This window comes from Protopterus annectens, chromosome 4.part1 (assembly GCF_019279795.1).
Source record: "Protopterus annectens isolate FY-2018-M chromosome 4.part1, PAN1.0, whole genome shotgun sequence".
NCBI classification, from domain to species: domain Eukaryota; kingdom Metazoa; phylum Chordata; order Ceratodontiformes; family Protopteridae; genus Protopterus; species Protopterus annectens.
Window position 1 is genome coordinate 657083754 of NC_056734.1, and position 14612 is coordinate 657098365.

At 38.6% G+C, this 14612-nt stretch overlaps 1 protein-coding gene across 3 annotated transcripts in view; it reads right to left on the reverse strand.

Moving 5' to 3' along the window:
* Positions 1-14612, reverse strand: part of LOC122801004 (alpha-1,4-N-acetylglucosaminyltransferase-like) — a 1504136-nt gene that overhangs the window by 299338 nt on the left and 1190186 nt on the right. For all 3 annotated transcript variants that reach the window (XM_044070450.1, XM_044070448.1, XM_044070451.1), the window contains one exon: positions 1405-1628. The gene's annotated coding sequence lies outside the window, so the exon portion shown is untranslated. The remainder of the gene's footprint in view (positions 1-1404; positions 1629-14612) is intronic.

Genomic DNA, 14612 nt, shown 5'->3' on the forward strand with positions numbered 1-14612 from the left:
TTATCTTTTTGATGATGATGAACACTTTAGTGCCATCTCAAATAATTCAGTCATGAAATGTATATATATATATATATATATATATATATATATATATATATATATATATATATATGTAAAAAAACATGGTTTCTGGGCAACCATTGTGCTCATAACAAAATACCATTTAAGTTAATTGCTCAAGAACTCAATAAAATGCAAACAAATAATAAGAAGACAGAGGTCTGTCATCAGGAGCATGTTTAAAATATTACTCTAATCCAGTTAAAATTTAACAAGACAACTTATGTTGCATCAATATGTATTTTATTTGCAATATAAATATAAAACTCATATCTGGATTTCTGATTGATTGCAATGTACTGTTATTTATCAGAAAATCAAAAATTATATGGGGACAGAGCAAAAGTATGAGTGAAAGTCACATAAATTGTACAAAATCGGATACAGCTGAGCAGTATAAAGTCAACCCCCCCCCCCCACTCACACACTTAGGGACAGTGCCAACTAGAAATGAGCATACTTTCATACTGTGCTACAATGAGGAGTATTATTCCACAGTGATTCAATGACATCACAAACTTAAAAAGAATACTCTTAGCAGGCTTTGCTAGTTACATAAATGTAGTAAGTGCAATGAAATGCCCATAGATAAACAGGCACATATTTGTAAAGTCTTTAAATGAGGGGTGGAACCAATATGTATTCTAAGCATCATGTAAATAATCCTCTCCAAATTTGATTTATTGGAATTTATGTGTTAACCATCAAGCAGCACTCGTAAATTCTGGCCAATTCCTTTCTCAGCACAGGGTTATTATGCAATCAGTGTTAGAATGACTATACACATGTTATATGTCCAATGAAGTTAAAATACATTTAACACAAAATGAGCATAAATTACAATATGAAACTTCAAAAAGTTCTGGCCAAAATCACTTTGGATATGTATTAATTAAAAATATGTAGAAGGACTTGATAAATATCAAGGTAGGTGAAGGACAGGAGGAAGCATGTGTTGAAAGTTTTTTTCACTAGGAAGGTGAACAGAATAGAGGAGGCAGAGTAACAGGTAAGAAGAGGAAAGATTCAGGTTATAGGTTCTTATGCACTGCAGGTACATTTTCCTTGGATGGTTATGTGTAATTTTAGCAGCCCTCAATTTGGGTCAAGATGTAGGATTTACACACTTTCGGGCCAGGAAATAAGAAAGCATTGATAGTGGTATGCAGTTTAGAGTGTGGGATTTATTCACAGCAATTGTATTTATATATGTTTTGAGTAGTATATTACAGAAGTAATTAGAATTTCTATTATAAAATTAATTCATTGTAAGAATCTTATGCTTTTTCATAGTTTCATTTTCTTAAAGAGTATTTTTGAATGGTTGTGCTTCATTCTTACCTAAACTGGAACACAGATGATCTGTGTGATGTTGAGCAAGAAAAATATCAGTTTCTTCTTTTGTCAAGCCTATTTTACTTTACATAGAAAAGGTATCGGAGTTAGTTAATGTTGATTGTAGAAAGTACAGTTTCAAGTCCAGTACATTCCTTTCATCTGAGGGCTGTTCAGGTGATTTTACTTTTCAGTAAAAATAGCAAGTTGTTACAGCAGAATTATGTTGACTGAAAAAAAGCAAAAAAAAAAACAGATTGCCATTAAAACTGGTCCAGAACAAAGACAGGAGTTTTTAATTTTTTTAAACATATTTAATTTGCCAGTGTTTTGTGCATTATTTGTTCATCCTCTGTACATTACTATACAAAATATGGGTTGGTGGAAGATAGTTACATGGCTTTATTTCCTGTCCTCAGCATACTACACTGGAAACTATACTGTTGAACTACATTAACTACTCAGCCAAGGGCCAGAAGACACTACATTATGAACGTCAGCACGCAGTGCATTTAAGTTTACTTGCCGTTTCCTTCTATAGTTTTCTTCTAATAGACTTTCTCATTGGTAATCACAAAGACTGCCTACTCCTGGCCATAACACTCCCACTGCAGCAACATCCAGACATCTGCACCATGTTGTCCTAAACTGCTCTTTAAAAAACTGCATTTTTGCAGGCGGCCCAAAAAAGGTTTGTGTTATTGCATGCTTGCTGCTGTTCATACGTAGCTATATTTTTAAAGTATATATGGCAGGTCAGTTACAAACAGTATTGTCACAGTAAAGCAACATTTTTGCACTACAGCAGAAGCAGTTTCACTTCACAAAATAACATTTTATTTAAAAAGATAGCAATTTCATTAGCAATCACTATGCAACAATGCCTGCACCTGAGATGTGTAGAAGATGGGCATAAGAACAAATTAATTGCACAAATAAATAAAAAAAGAAAATCATCGTTAAGACTGGAATGCATAAAAGAATGGAGCATTTCTCCCCGGGCCTCCGCTGAAAACAGGCTCTGTGGAACCTAGTCAGACTTTCCTGGTCAACAAATGATAAATAAATAAAAAAAAATAAAAAAAATAAAAGTATGTACGTAGAGACTGCACTGTTCTTGCATTACTAGTGCTATCTGGGCAATTGCATTTCATATATTAATAAAAGAAATGCAGTATATGTTTTGTGTGTATTTTTTTACGTGTATGTGTTATATTTAAATGACACATAGCAGTGCATGTGATATGAAGGCATCTTTTTCGCCAATACTGCTCTGAAACTATCTACTTGGCCCTTGTGTGTGTGTGCGTGTGTGTGTGTGTGTGTGTGTCTGTGTGTGCGTGTGTGTGTGTGTGTGTGTGTGTGTGTGTGTGTGTGTGTGTGGGTGTGTGGGTGAAATTTTTGTTGTCAAATTGCGATATTATTACAATTTGTGTTTGATATGAGAGAGAACTGTTGTCTTTTTTTACTTACAAAATATGTTGTATTGCCTCATAACATCTGCTTATTTGCTGTTTTCTTTCCGTGTTGATTCCTGCCTTCATTTTCAAAATGTGTTGAACAATGTTACATATATATATATATATATATATATATATATATATATATATATATATATATATATATATATATACATATTTATGAGTAGATTTTGAGAATGAAGAAGGTGTCATTTTGAATTTATTATTACCTGCATAGGTGAATAGGAGAAGGCATTGTCATGTGATTTCATCTGGGATATATAATGTGATTATTTCCACTTTTTACTGCATATAATCTTGAGATTTCCTTTGGAAATACATAATTATTTCTATTCTATCCTGCGAGTTTCAGTGGAAAATGTCAGTACAACACAGTTGGGAAACACCACTGACACCCACAGTTTTAAAGACACAAAATCTGATTTGCAGTTACGGATAAACTGCACAATGTATTCCATGTACAGGTTGTCTCAAAACAGATTATGGGCTCATGAATGTCATAAGGTATGCCTCCAAGTCCATTTGTTTTATGAAGCACAAAAGGGCATGGAAATGGAGTCAATATACAACCTGTGTCTGTCCGTTGTATACATCCCTCAGGTACTCTGTGTCTATATTAGTTTACTAATCCACCTGAATACTGGGCGTGCCATACCAGGTAACCTTAGAGTTTGCAGAAAGGATCTATAAACAAAAGAAACACAATGCAAACAAGTCTTGTCTTTATGTAAGGTGACAGAATTACTGCTTGCTGCCAAGAGACATTCTTTTCTTGTATATTGTCCTACTATAAGGCCATATTTTTAGTTTCACAATGCCAAAGGCTATCAACAGAAAATACACATGTAGTGCCAGTGCTAATGCACCTAATAGTGCATAAATCTGAAAACCAATTTCATTTATGTATGAGCCATAGTCAAAAGAATTTAAAGGGCAGTTGGATTACCTGGTCCATGATGTAGATGTGATGCAAAAAGATTCCATGACACAAGGCATGGTGAGAAACTATAGTAGCAAGAAAAATAAAGTAATGAAGATGGTGGCATGACAGCTATCATCTACCCCAATAGTTTGATGGGGTAGTAACACTGATAATGGTCATGTAAATATGACAGTTGTGGTGCACAGCTCTCATATGTTCTTCGGTCATCCTGCACAGCTCTACTTTTCTCCTCAAATATGCTACACGGTTATTTTCTATTCCTCAGTAATTAAAGGAGATGCAGAAATAGTTTACATATGAGTTTTTTATTTAGCCAAGCATAGAACTGAGTGGTGTAACAGATGGTTTTGACTGAGGGACTAAGGTACCAAACTTTAATAAGTTATTTCTGGTAAACCAAAAAAAACTTGAAATGTGGCAAAAAGAAAACTAAATAAAACAAAAAACACACTTTGTGATGGATGTTCAAAGAGGCTAAAACTCCAGATGTCCACAAAATAACCAAACTTTAATGAATTGAAGAAACCACAATGCAAGCGGTCAAGCATTTTCATCCGGCACATAACGGAACTTCATCAGAACTGTTGAACAAGTAACTACACATTAATTAAATAGTCTCCATAAATCTGTTGTTTTATGCATGATTTTAGTCACATGTTTTTATGGACACTATTTAATTAAAGTGTGATTAATTGTTCAGCAGTTCGGATGAAGTTCTGTTGTTTGTGGGACAAAAGTGCTAAAGTTTGGATATTGTGCAGAAATTGCGTATGTGTGTGTGTGTGTGTGTGTGTGTGTGTGTGGGTGTGTGGGTGAAATTTTTGTTGTCAAATTGCGATATTATTACAATTTGTGTTTGATATGAGAGAAAACTGTTGTCTTTTTTTACTTACAAAATATGTTGTATTGCCTCATAACATCTGCTTACTTGCTGTTTTCTTTCCGTGTTGATTCCTGTCCCCAACTTCATTTTCAAAATGTGTTGAACAATGTTACATTTTGGTAATACATGTAGCATTCTTTCATATATATATATATATATATATATATATATATATATATATATATATATATATATATACATTTGTGAGTAAATTTTGAGAATGAAGAAGGTGTCATCCTGAATTTATTACCTGTATAGCTGAATAGGAGGAGGCACTGTCATGTGATTTCATCTAGGATATATAATGTGATTTCTTCCCCTTTTTACTGCGGGTCTACCTGACATCATCGACAGCGGAAAACACCGACAAGCAAATCACGAGTGCCAGAAGATTGACAAGCAGAAGACCGACGCGATGGATGAAAACACCGACGCCAAGGATGCCGACATGGGAAAAGGCTGTGTAAGTATGCGGTAGTGACGGACGTTAGGGTGCGAGTAAGGTAAGTGTGGATATGAACGGTCTGTGGGGATAGGGGTGGGTTAAGTGAGTTAGGGTTAGGGACTGGGTTAGGTAAGTGTGCGGTAGTGATAGTCTTTGGGTTAGGGGTGGGTTAAGTGAGTTAGGGTTAGGGCGCGGGTTAGGTAAGTGTGTGGTAGTGATAGTGTTTGGGTTAGGGGTGGGTTAAGTGAGTTAGGGTTAGGGACTGGGTTAGGTAAGTGTGCGGTAGTGATAGTCTTTGGGTTAGGGGCGGGTTAAGTGAGTTAGGGTTAGGGCACGGGTTAGCTGAGTATGCGATAGTGACGGACCTTAGGGTTAGGGTTTGGGTTAGGGTTGTAGATAGTTGTGTATGTGTGGTTTAGTGTGGGTTTGTAGGGATTTTAGTGTGCTTGTGTTGTGTGTGTGGTTTTTGGACAGGGGATGTGTTTTGTTTGTTGATTGTTGTTATTGTGGTGTGTGCAGTGTATGAGGTTTCGTGTTTGTGAACCGCCGGTTATTTCATTGTCGGGCATGTGAGGTTTCATGTTTTTGCACTGTCGGTTATGTGGTGTCGGTAATTTCGTTGTCGATGTTCTGGGGTTTCGATTATGTCAGGTAAAACCTTTACTGCATATAATCTTGAGATTTCCTTTGGAAATACATAATTATTTATAGTCTATCTATGTGTGTGTGTGTGTGTGTGTGTGTGTGTGTGTGTGTGTGTGTGTGTGTGTGTGTATGTGTGTGTGTGTGTGTGTGTGTGTGTGTGTGTGTGTGTGTGTGTGTGTGTGTGTGTGTGTATGTGCATGTGTGCGTGTGTGTCTTTTTGTATGTGCAAGTAGGTCTTAGGTCAAGTGGTGCCCTAGGCAAAAGTGCCCCATATCACCTGTTGCCCTCATCCTGGTCTATTTATACCTTCCAATTTACTGGAATAGTGCCCCTGCTAGAGCAGCACCCTAGGTGAATGTTTAGTTGGCCTAAGTTTTTCACTAAACAGCCTACAATAAAGCCATATTTTCTCAAGAAAAAACTGTTTGCCAGTGGCAGATATTTTTGTCCTTGAACAACAGTCTGGGGGAATTGAGTATTGTGAATATAAGATCTAAAGAAGGGGGAAGGGATGGTTAAGTTTAGGTAGTTAATGAAAGGTAGGCTTGAACTAAGGATAGTTAGCAGGAAATTAGAAGCTAAAAATGCGGGATAGTGGACAAAAGATAATAAAAGGTAAGGGAGGGGGATTGAGTGAGTTAAGATTGAAAGACAGGTTGATGGAAATGTTGATCTGTTAGCAAGGGTGATTAATAAGTAACAGTTGCCATTGCTCAGTTACCAATAGCCAGGATATAGGTACATAAGTATATGGTATTTCTTTTAAAAGGCAGGAGTTCCTTTACCTTTTTCAGTTAGGTACAGATAGGGTAAGGGGTTACTGGTGTGTGGTGCAGGCAAGGCAATGGGGGGTGAGGTGACGGGTGGGGCAGAATGTGGATGCTGTTCGGTTTCCTCAGTGAGGGAGATTGCTTGGTTCAGCTAGTTATACATAGGAAACAGTTATGGTAGGAAGACTAGTTCTTTGTAGTTTGCAAATATAATAGTAAAAAGGCCAGAGTTACACTCTACCATTCTGTAACTTACGGTGCATTCCCTTCTTTCCAAACTTAGTGATCTGGTAGATGAAGGTGGCATAGGTGGCCCTGGTGATGTATTTTCTTTGGGAGTTTGTTCTCTGGTCAGTAACTGGTAGGCACTTTTTGGCTCCTCAGGGTTACAAGTGTGGTTAGGATTGAGAAAGGGTTTACTTCAGCAGAAGCACTGTGGCATGACCTCCCCTCCCCCCACTCCCTTCCTCCTTGAATCATATCCCTCAACACTTCTGGTTGAAGTAAGTTCAAACTTAAAACAATAGATAAATAAATACATAGTTATTACCTTCATAAATTACAGATTAGTACAGTCAGCCATTAATGCCAGGCAGAATTTCTGACCTCATATCATTTCAGTAAATGCATGCTAATGGTTATCCCAGTGTCATTCTCAATTTATAATAGCACTAATTAAATGTAAACCTGAATGTGTCTTTATGCCACTGATAAGTTTGGCTTTGTCCACTCCCAAACTGTTGCTAAAATGGAGTAATGCCTGGGATCTTCATTGCATTTTTAAAAACTGTGTCAAGGGTGCAGGGTTTGAAGCCTTCCTCACTTTGTAATTTAAATTCTTTATTTGTTCATGGTAAAGCTTTTATTCCCATTCTCCTCTGATGCCTAGTGGTGCCACAAAGGACTGATATCCTTTGTGGGAAGTAAAAGAGTGCATGGTTTTAGCACCTTTTAGGCATGCTATTTTATAGTTTCACTGGTGTCTAGTTTCCCCTGATACACATCATCTTTATTTTATTTTAAATAAGTGGCTTTGTGGCACACTATATATAGTATCCCTGTTGTCTAGTGCCACCACTGGACCACATCATATTAAAGAGATATCACTGGTGGATAGAGTTTCCCCTTCAACAAGGTTACAGGCTTGTTAGTCTAGGGTGGTGTGCAGAAACCCATCCACATCCTGACACACACACACACACACACACACACACACACACACACACACACACACACACACATGCAAACCTTACCTGCTAGGCAGATACATCCACACACGCACGCACACACACACACACACACACACACACACACACACACACACACACACACACACACACACATACACGCTCAGCCCCAGCTTGCACACACACACACACACACACACACACACACACACACACACACACACAGCCACACACACACACATACACACACACACACACACACACACACACACACACACACACACACACACACACACACACACACACACCTTACCTGCTAGGCAGATACATCCACACACACATACACACACACACACACACACACACACACACACACACACACACACACACACACACACACACACACACACACACACACGCTCACACACATGCACACACACACACACACACACACACACACACACACACACACACACACACACACACACACACACACACACACACACACACACACATGCTCACACACATATTCATCCAATATTACCTGCCCAATAAACTCCCCTACACATACCTCTACCACAACGGATGAACACAAGCTTCTGGCCATGTTCACTTACATGAGTGGCACTCGGGACCATTTTAACTTATGCAGCCAGTTTTTAGAAAGAGAATGTGGCTAATTATCATATGCATTTCCATCAGAATGCCTCATTAACATTTTGCATGGCTGCAGAGACAAACCATCATGGTGTTGGATGCCGTCGAGTTGCAGCACCAAGGTACTGCTGATTCTGACTAAGCAATGCTTACAGTGAGATGTACACCTCATATTCTCCTCTTAGTAGCTTTCTGAAATGGACCCTATATATCTTTAGCTTTGTTTCATTTGTTTTTTGTTTAAATGAACTGCCAAGTAAGGGCATATTGAAAATGGTCTTGTAAAGGTGGCAAGATCGTGTGTGTGTGTGTGTGTGTGTGTGTGTGTGTGTGTGTGTGTGTGTGTGTGTGTGTGTGTGTGTGTGTGTGTGTGTGTGTGTGTGTGCACGTGTGTGCATGAACGCACATGCATACAGAGAGGGACAGAAGACAATGAACACAGTATTTTTTATCCTAGCTAAATGGATCATTTTTGAATAGTAGCTATAGTTTAAAGTCACTGATAAAGCATTTGCATAAGAGAGCTTCAGCTATTTTTGGAAGAGGTGTATATTTGTTATGATTACTCTATCTGAGTGTTCAGAAAGGAAGGGGATAACATTATTAAAAATAACTGTGCCAGATATGGATGCTTAGAGGCCAGGAGGGGGCTCAATACTTACAACTGAATACTGCTGAGATCAAGCAAATCTGCATGTGTAGGGGGAATAAATATATCCATTGTGACACTATCAGAGATGTGTGTACATGCATGAGTGTTCATGTGTGTATGTGTGACAACAGATAACATTTCCATGCTGCCACTTTCATAGAAATACATGTATGTAGCATATGTGTATATAGAATTCTGGATAACCATTTCATTTTGTCAGTAAGGGACATGGATTTGTGATTGGGTAGAGTTACCTAGGTCAGTACCAGTGGCAATGGTGATGGAGGGAAGTGTGTTTGGGTGGGCTGCATTATTTTTATACATGCAGCAATGAGGACTGATGCATTTTGGAGTGCATCTACGGTACAGAAAATGCCAAAACTGCATTTAAACATGGATGCTGATGATGGTTGGTGTGTGGAGGGGACTAAATAAAATCTGACAATATTTATGATGGTTATGATAATAGGGTCACAGTGGTGATATTAAATCTAACACAACAGATTGGGATTAGATGGCAAAAGTTTTGTGTGTGTGTGTGTGTGTGTGTGTGTGTGTGTGTGTGTGTGTGTGTGTGTGTGTGTGTGTGTGTGCGTGTGTGTGTATGCGTGTGTGTGTGTGTGTGTGTGTGTGTGTGTGTGTGTGTGTGTGTGTGTGTGTGTGTGTGTGTGTGTGTGTGTTCTCCTTTCCAGACTGTTTAACATCAATGGACTTATTTCCTTACATTGCATTCTATCCGGTCTCATAGCATGATGGATGCATTATTCGTTAAATGCTACAAAAGGTACCTTTTTCACATGAGCTAACAGATTCTGGGGGACAAACAACAGACACAACATTGGCTTAAGCATCTGATCTTAACCTACGGAAGGAGGCCTACATACTTTGTTCTTACATATAGTCAAATCATTTGGTACAGAAAACCTCATGCTAATACTGTGACACATACATTTGTATAGAGTTTCTGCCTAGCAAACTAAAGACAAATGATTTCATTTTTCTGATAAGGTAACAATTCAAGCTCTTTAATATTAAAGAGATTGTTGCAGTTGAATCTGGTGGTTTTCAAGAACAAGAGATTGTTGCAGTTGCATCTGGTGGTTTTCAAGAACAGTCAGATAAGAACTACATAAACATGGCAGCTGTCCAAGGGTAGACTTTAGGCTAGTATTCTAAGTCACCACAATTGTGCTTTGCATATACTCAGGTGTAGAATGTATGCCAAATTGTCATGTGTGCAATCAATTCTATTTAATACTTAGCAGAGCACAAACTAAAGGCTGTTAATATTATATATCAAAGCTGCATCACATATGAAATATAGCTCCAATATTTAAGTCTTAATTCTTGCATAGTCTCTTATTCACTCTGTATTTTATTCATCCAAGGTCATCCCTTTCTTTTCTATTCTAGACTCTGGAATAGCTTGCCCGTACATGTCAAGCAGAGCGCCTCTTTGGCCCTCTTCAAAAGGAACCTTGATGATTGGATGGGAGAAAGGAAATTCACCCCGTGGATCACTTCAGTCGCCCTGCTAGACAGGGGTCCAGGGAAGTAAATAGTGTGGGAAGAAATAGCCAGGGAATTGTTATGGCTAGGCTTGTATAGGCCCTAGGGCTGATAGCCTAGTACCAACCTATGAACCTATGAACCTATAAAGTCGTTTAATCTTACTTGTAAAATACAGGGATTGTATTTTAAACTTATATAACAGGCATACTTTTCCGCTGTCATGGCAGCCACTTAAAAATGAATTTATAGGAAAAATACAGTCTGAAAAAAAATGATCTTAAGAACTAACAATTCCTGCATTTGTAAGGCTCAAGGCTAAGTCCCATTAGCTCTGTTTTCTCAAATGAATAGTCATTTCTTATCAGCTAGTAACTTACTTTCTCCTAAAGAAACATAATGCTGTGTAAAGCACACAAATGCATGCTTTAAGCTGTGTGCATTACCTTCACATAACTGTAGAAAAATTTTCTCTTATAGGTCTTACATTGCTAGCTCAAGAAAAAAGCCTCATTTCGATTTAACAAGTACACAAATGAGTGCTGCAGATGCTTGTCTGGGCAAAAAGCCATTTCTAGTTAAGCGTCCTGTATCAACAGGATGCAGGGAACACTGTAGCAGTAATAGGCCATTGTGTAACTATCCCCTTTTAATTATCAGGTTATCTTTATTTAATTTCCTTACAATAATCATACTTTTCCCCCTACAGCACTCAACTCTGATGCAAATCAGTTGGCATTAATGTCCTGCAACAGCTTTAATCAAGATAATAAACACGGATGCCTTCTGTAAATTTCCTTGCAAGAATCACATTGGTACGCATACTACATGAATGCTGATGGCCTGCCCAAGATAAAATGACATTTGTTTTAAACATAGTTTGCACAACATCAATAGTTAATGACTGTTTTTGTGTATTTTACATTTCTTAACCAGGTACGCACACTGGCTGAAAACCCCTTTCAATTACTGTTCTGGTCTTAAAGATGTAGATGTGAAGAGAATAACAAGGAAGAGAAATATAACAACTAAGTCCAAAAACAACATTGCAGTACAGGCCTCAACAAATGCTGCAATGTTACAATGAAGTTAGAACATGGCAGCTTTAATAAAACTGATGCACAGCAACTTAAGCATGTACTTCAGCAGCATCACACTTTAGGCATTAGCAATACAGTAAAACATGCAGCAGAAATATAATGAAGTTAGAAAAATGAGCTCAATAAAACTAATCCAAACAACTTAAACATATACATCTGAGTGTGAAGTAGTGACACCACTGTCACCAAAGTGGAGTTGACACTGTTATCAATCCACCAAAAGTGAAGTAATGGTGACCCAACTGCCACCCAGAGTGAAGGATGATGTAGCACCACTGTCTCTGGAAGGGTGAAGTGACATCTACCCTACACAGATAGGCTAAAAGCCCTGTCCCTCTACTCCGTCTCCTACAGACTCCTCAGAGGTGTCCTCTGTCTGGCATACACACGTATGACCTCAACCTGGTCTGTGACATCAATAAGACTTGCTGGCGGGACAGATTTGTGTCCCAGTGACTCGGTCTTTTGTGGAATACACTCCCTCTCCACGTAAAACAGGGTACTTCATTAATCCTTTTTAAGTGCAACCTAGATAACTGGATGGAGAACAGAAAAATACACCCTTCAGATTCCACCTGTGTCCCTGCTGAACAGTGGCATAAGGTGCTAACTTGGTGGAACATGGGCTAAATTCTTGACTAGGCTTGTAAGACCCTCATGGCCAATAGCCTAGTAACTTCATATGATCCTATGATCCTGTGATAACAGGAAGATACACACAAGTCTGTTTCAATGATTAATTACAAAATACTGCTCGATACCAAGAACATACTGGAAACATGCACTGCTGCCCTGGGTATGGGTATCCAAATTCCACATCTAAATTAGACTACACACTGTTTACTGACATACCCTTACCACTCTCTCTGTGAACTAGTATCTACCAGCACCCCTCTAGTCATGGCAACTGCGTTTCACACAAAGTATTATTTTCACAAACACAGATGCAAACACCCACACACACATGCTCACATACCCACACAGGCACACACATGCACACGCAGGTGCACACACACACACACACACACACAAACACGCAGGAACGCATTCTGATGGAAATGCATATGATAATTAGCCACATTCTCTTTCTGAAAACTGGCTCCATAAGTTAAAATGGTCCCGAGTGCCATTCATGTAAGTGAACATGGCCAGAAGCTTATGTTCATCCGTTGTGGTAGAGGTATGTGTAGGGGAGTTTATTGGGCAGGTAATATTGGATGAATGTGTGTGTGTGTGTGTGTGTGTGTGTGTGTGTGTGTGTGTGTGTGTGTGTGTGTGTGTGTGTGTGTGTGTGCATGAGCGTGTGTGTGTGTGTGTGCATGTGTGTGCATGAACGCACATGCATACAGAGAGGGACAGGAGACAATGAACACAGTATTTTTTATCCTAGCTAAATGGATCATTTTTGAATAGTAGCTATAGTTTAAAGTCTCTGATAAAGCATTTGCATAAGAAAGCTTCAGCTGTTTTTGGAAGAGGTGTATATTTGTTATGATTACTCTATCTGAGTGTTCAGAAAGGAAGGGGATAACATTATTAAAAATAACTGTGCCAGATATGGATGCTTAGAGGCCAGGAGGGGGCTCAATACTTACCACTGAATACTGCTGAGATCAAGCAAATCTGCGTGTGTAGGGGGAATAAATATATCCATTGTGACACTATCAGAGATGTGTGTACATGCATGAGTGTACATGTGTGTATGTGTGACAACAGATAACATTTCCATGCTGCCACTTTCATAGAAATACATGTATGTAGCATATGTGTATATAGAATTCTGGATAACCATTTCATTTTGTCACTAAGGGACATGGATTTGTGATTGAGTAGAGTTACCTAGGTCAGTACCAGTGGCAATGGTGATAGAGGGAAGTGTGTTTGGGTGGGCTGCATTATTTTTATACATGCAGCAATGAGGACTGATGCATTTTGGAGTGCATCTACGATACAGAAAATGTCAAAACTGCATTTAAACATGGATGCTGATGATGCCTGTTGTGTGGGGGGGACTAGGTAAAATCTGACAATATTTATGATGGTTATGATAATAGGGTCACAGTGGTGATATTAAATCTAACACAACAGATTGTGATTAGATGGCAAAAATTGTGTGTGTGTGTGTGTGTGTGTGTGTGTGTGTGTGCGTGCGTGCGTGCGTGCGTGTGTGTGTGTGTGTGTGTGTGTGTGTGTGTGTGTGTGTGTGCGTGCGTGCGTGCGTGTGTGTGTGTGTGTGTGTGTGTGTGTGTGTGTGTGTGTGTGTGTGTGTTCTCCTTTCCAGACTGTTTAACATCAATGGACTTATTTCCTTACATTGCATTCTATCCGGTCTCATAGCATGATGGATGCATTCTTCGTTAAATGCTACAAAAGGTACCTTTTTCACATGAGCTAACAGATTCTGGGGGACAAACAACAGACACAACATTGGCTTAAGCATCTGATCTTAACCTACGGAAGAAGGCCTACATACTTTGTTCTTACATATAGTCAAATCATTTGGTACAGAAAACCTCATGCTAATACTGTGACGCATATATTTGTATAGAGTTTCTGCCTAGCAAACTAAAGACAAATGATTTCATTTTTCTGATAAGGTAACAATTCAAGCTCTTTAATAGTAAAGAGATTGTTGCAGTTGAATCTGGTGGTTTTCAAGAACAAGAGATTGTTGCAGTTGCATCTGGTGGTTTTCAAGAACAGTCAGATAAGAACTACATAAACATGGCAGCTGTCCAAGGGTAGACTTTAGGCTAGTATTCTAAGTCACCACAATTGTGCTTTGCATATACTCAGGTGTAGAATGTATGCCAAATTGTCATGTGTGCAATCAATTCTATTTAATACTTAGCAGAGCACAAACTAAAAGCTGTTAATATTATATGTGAAAGCTGCATCACATATGAAATATAGCTCCAATATTTAAGTCTTAATTCTTGCAT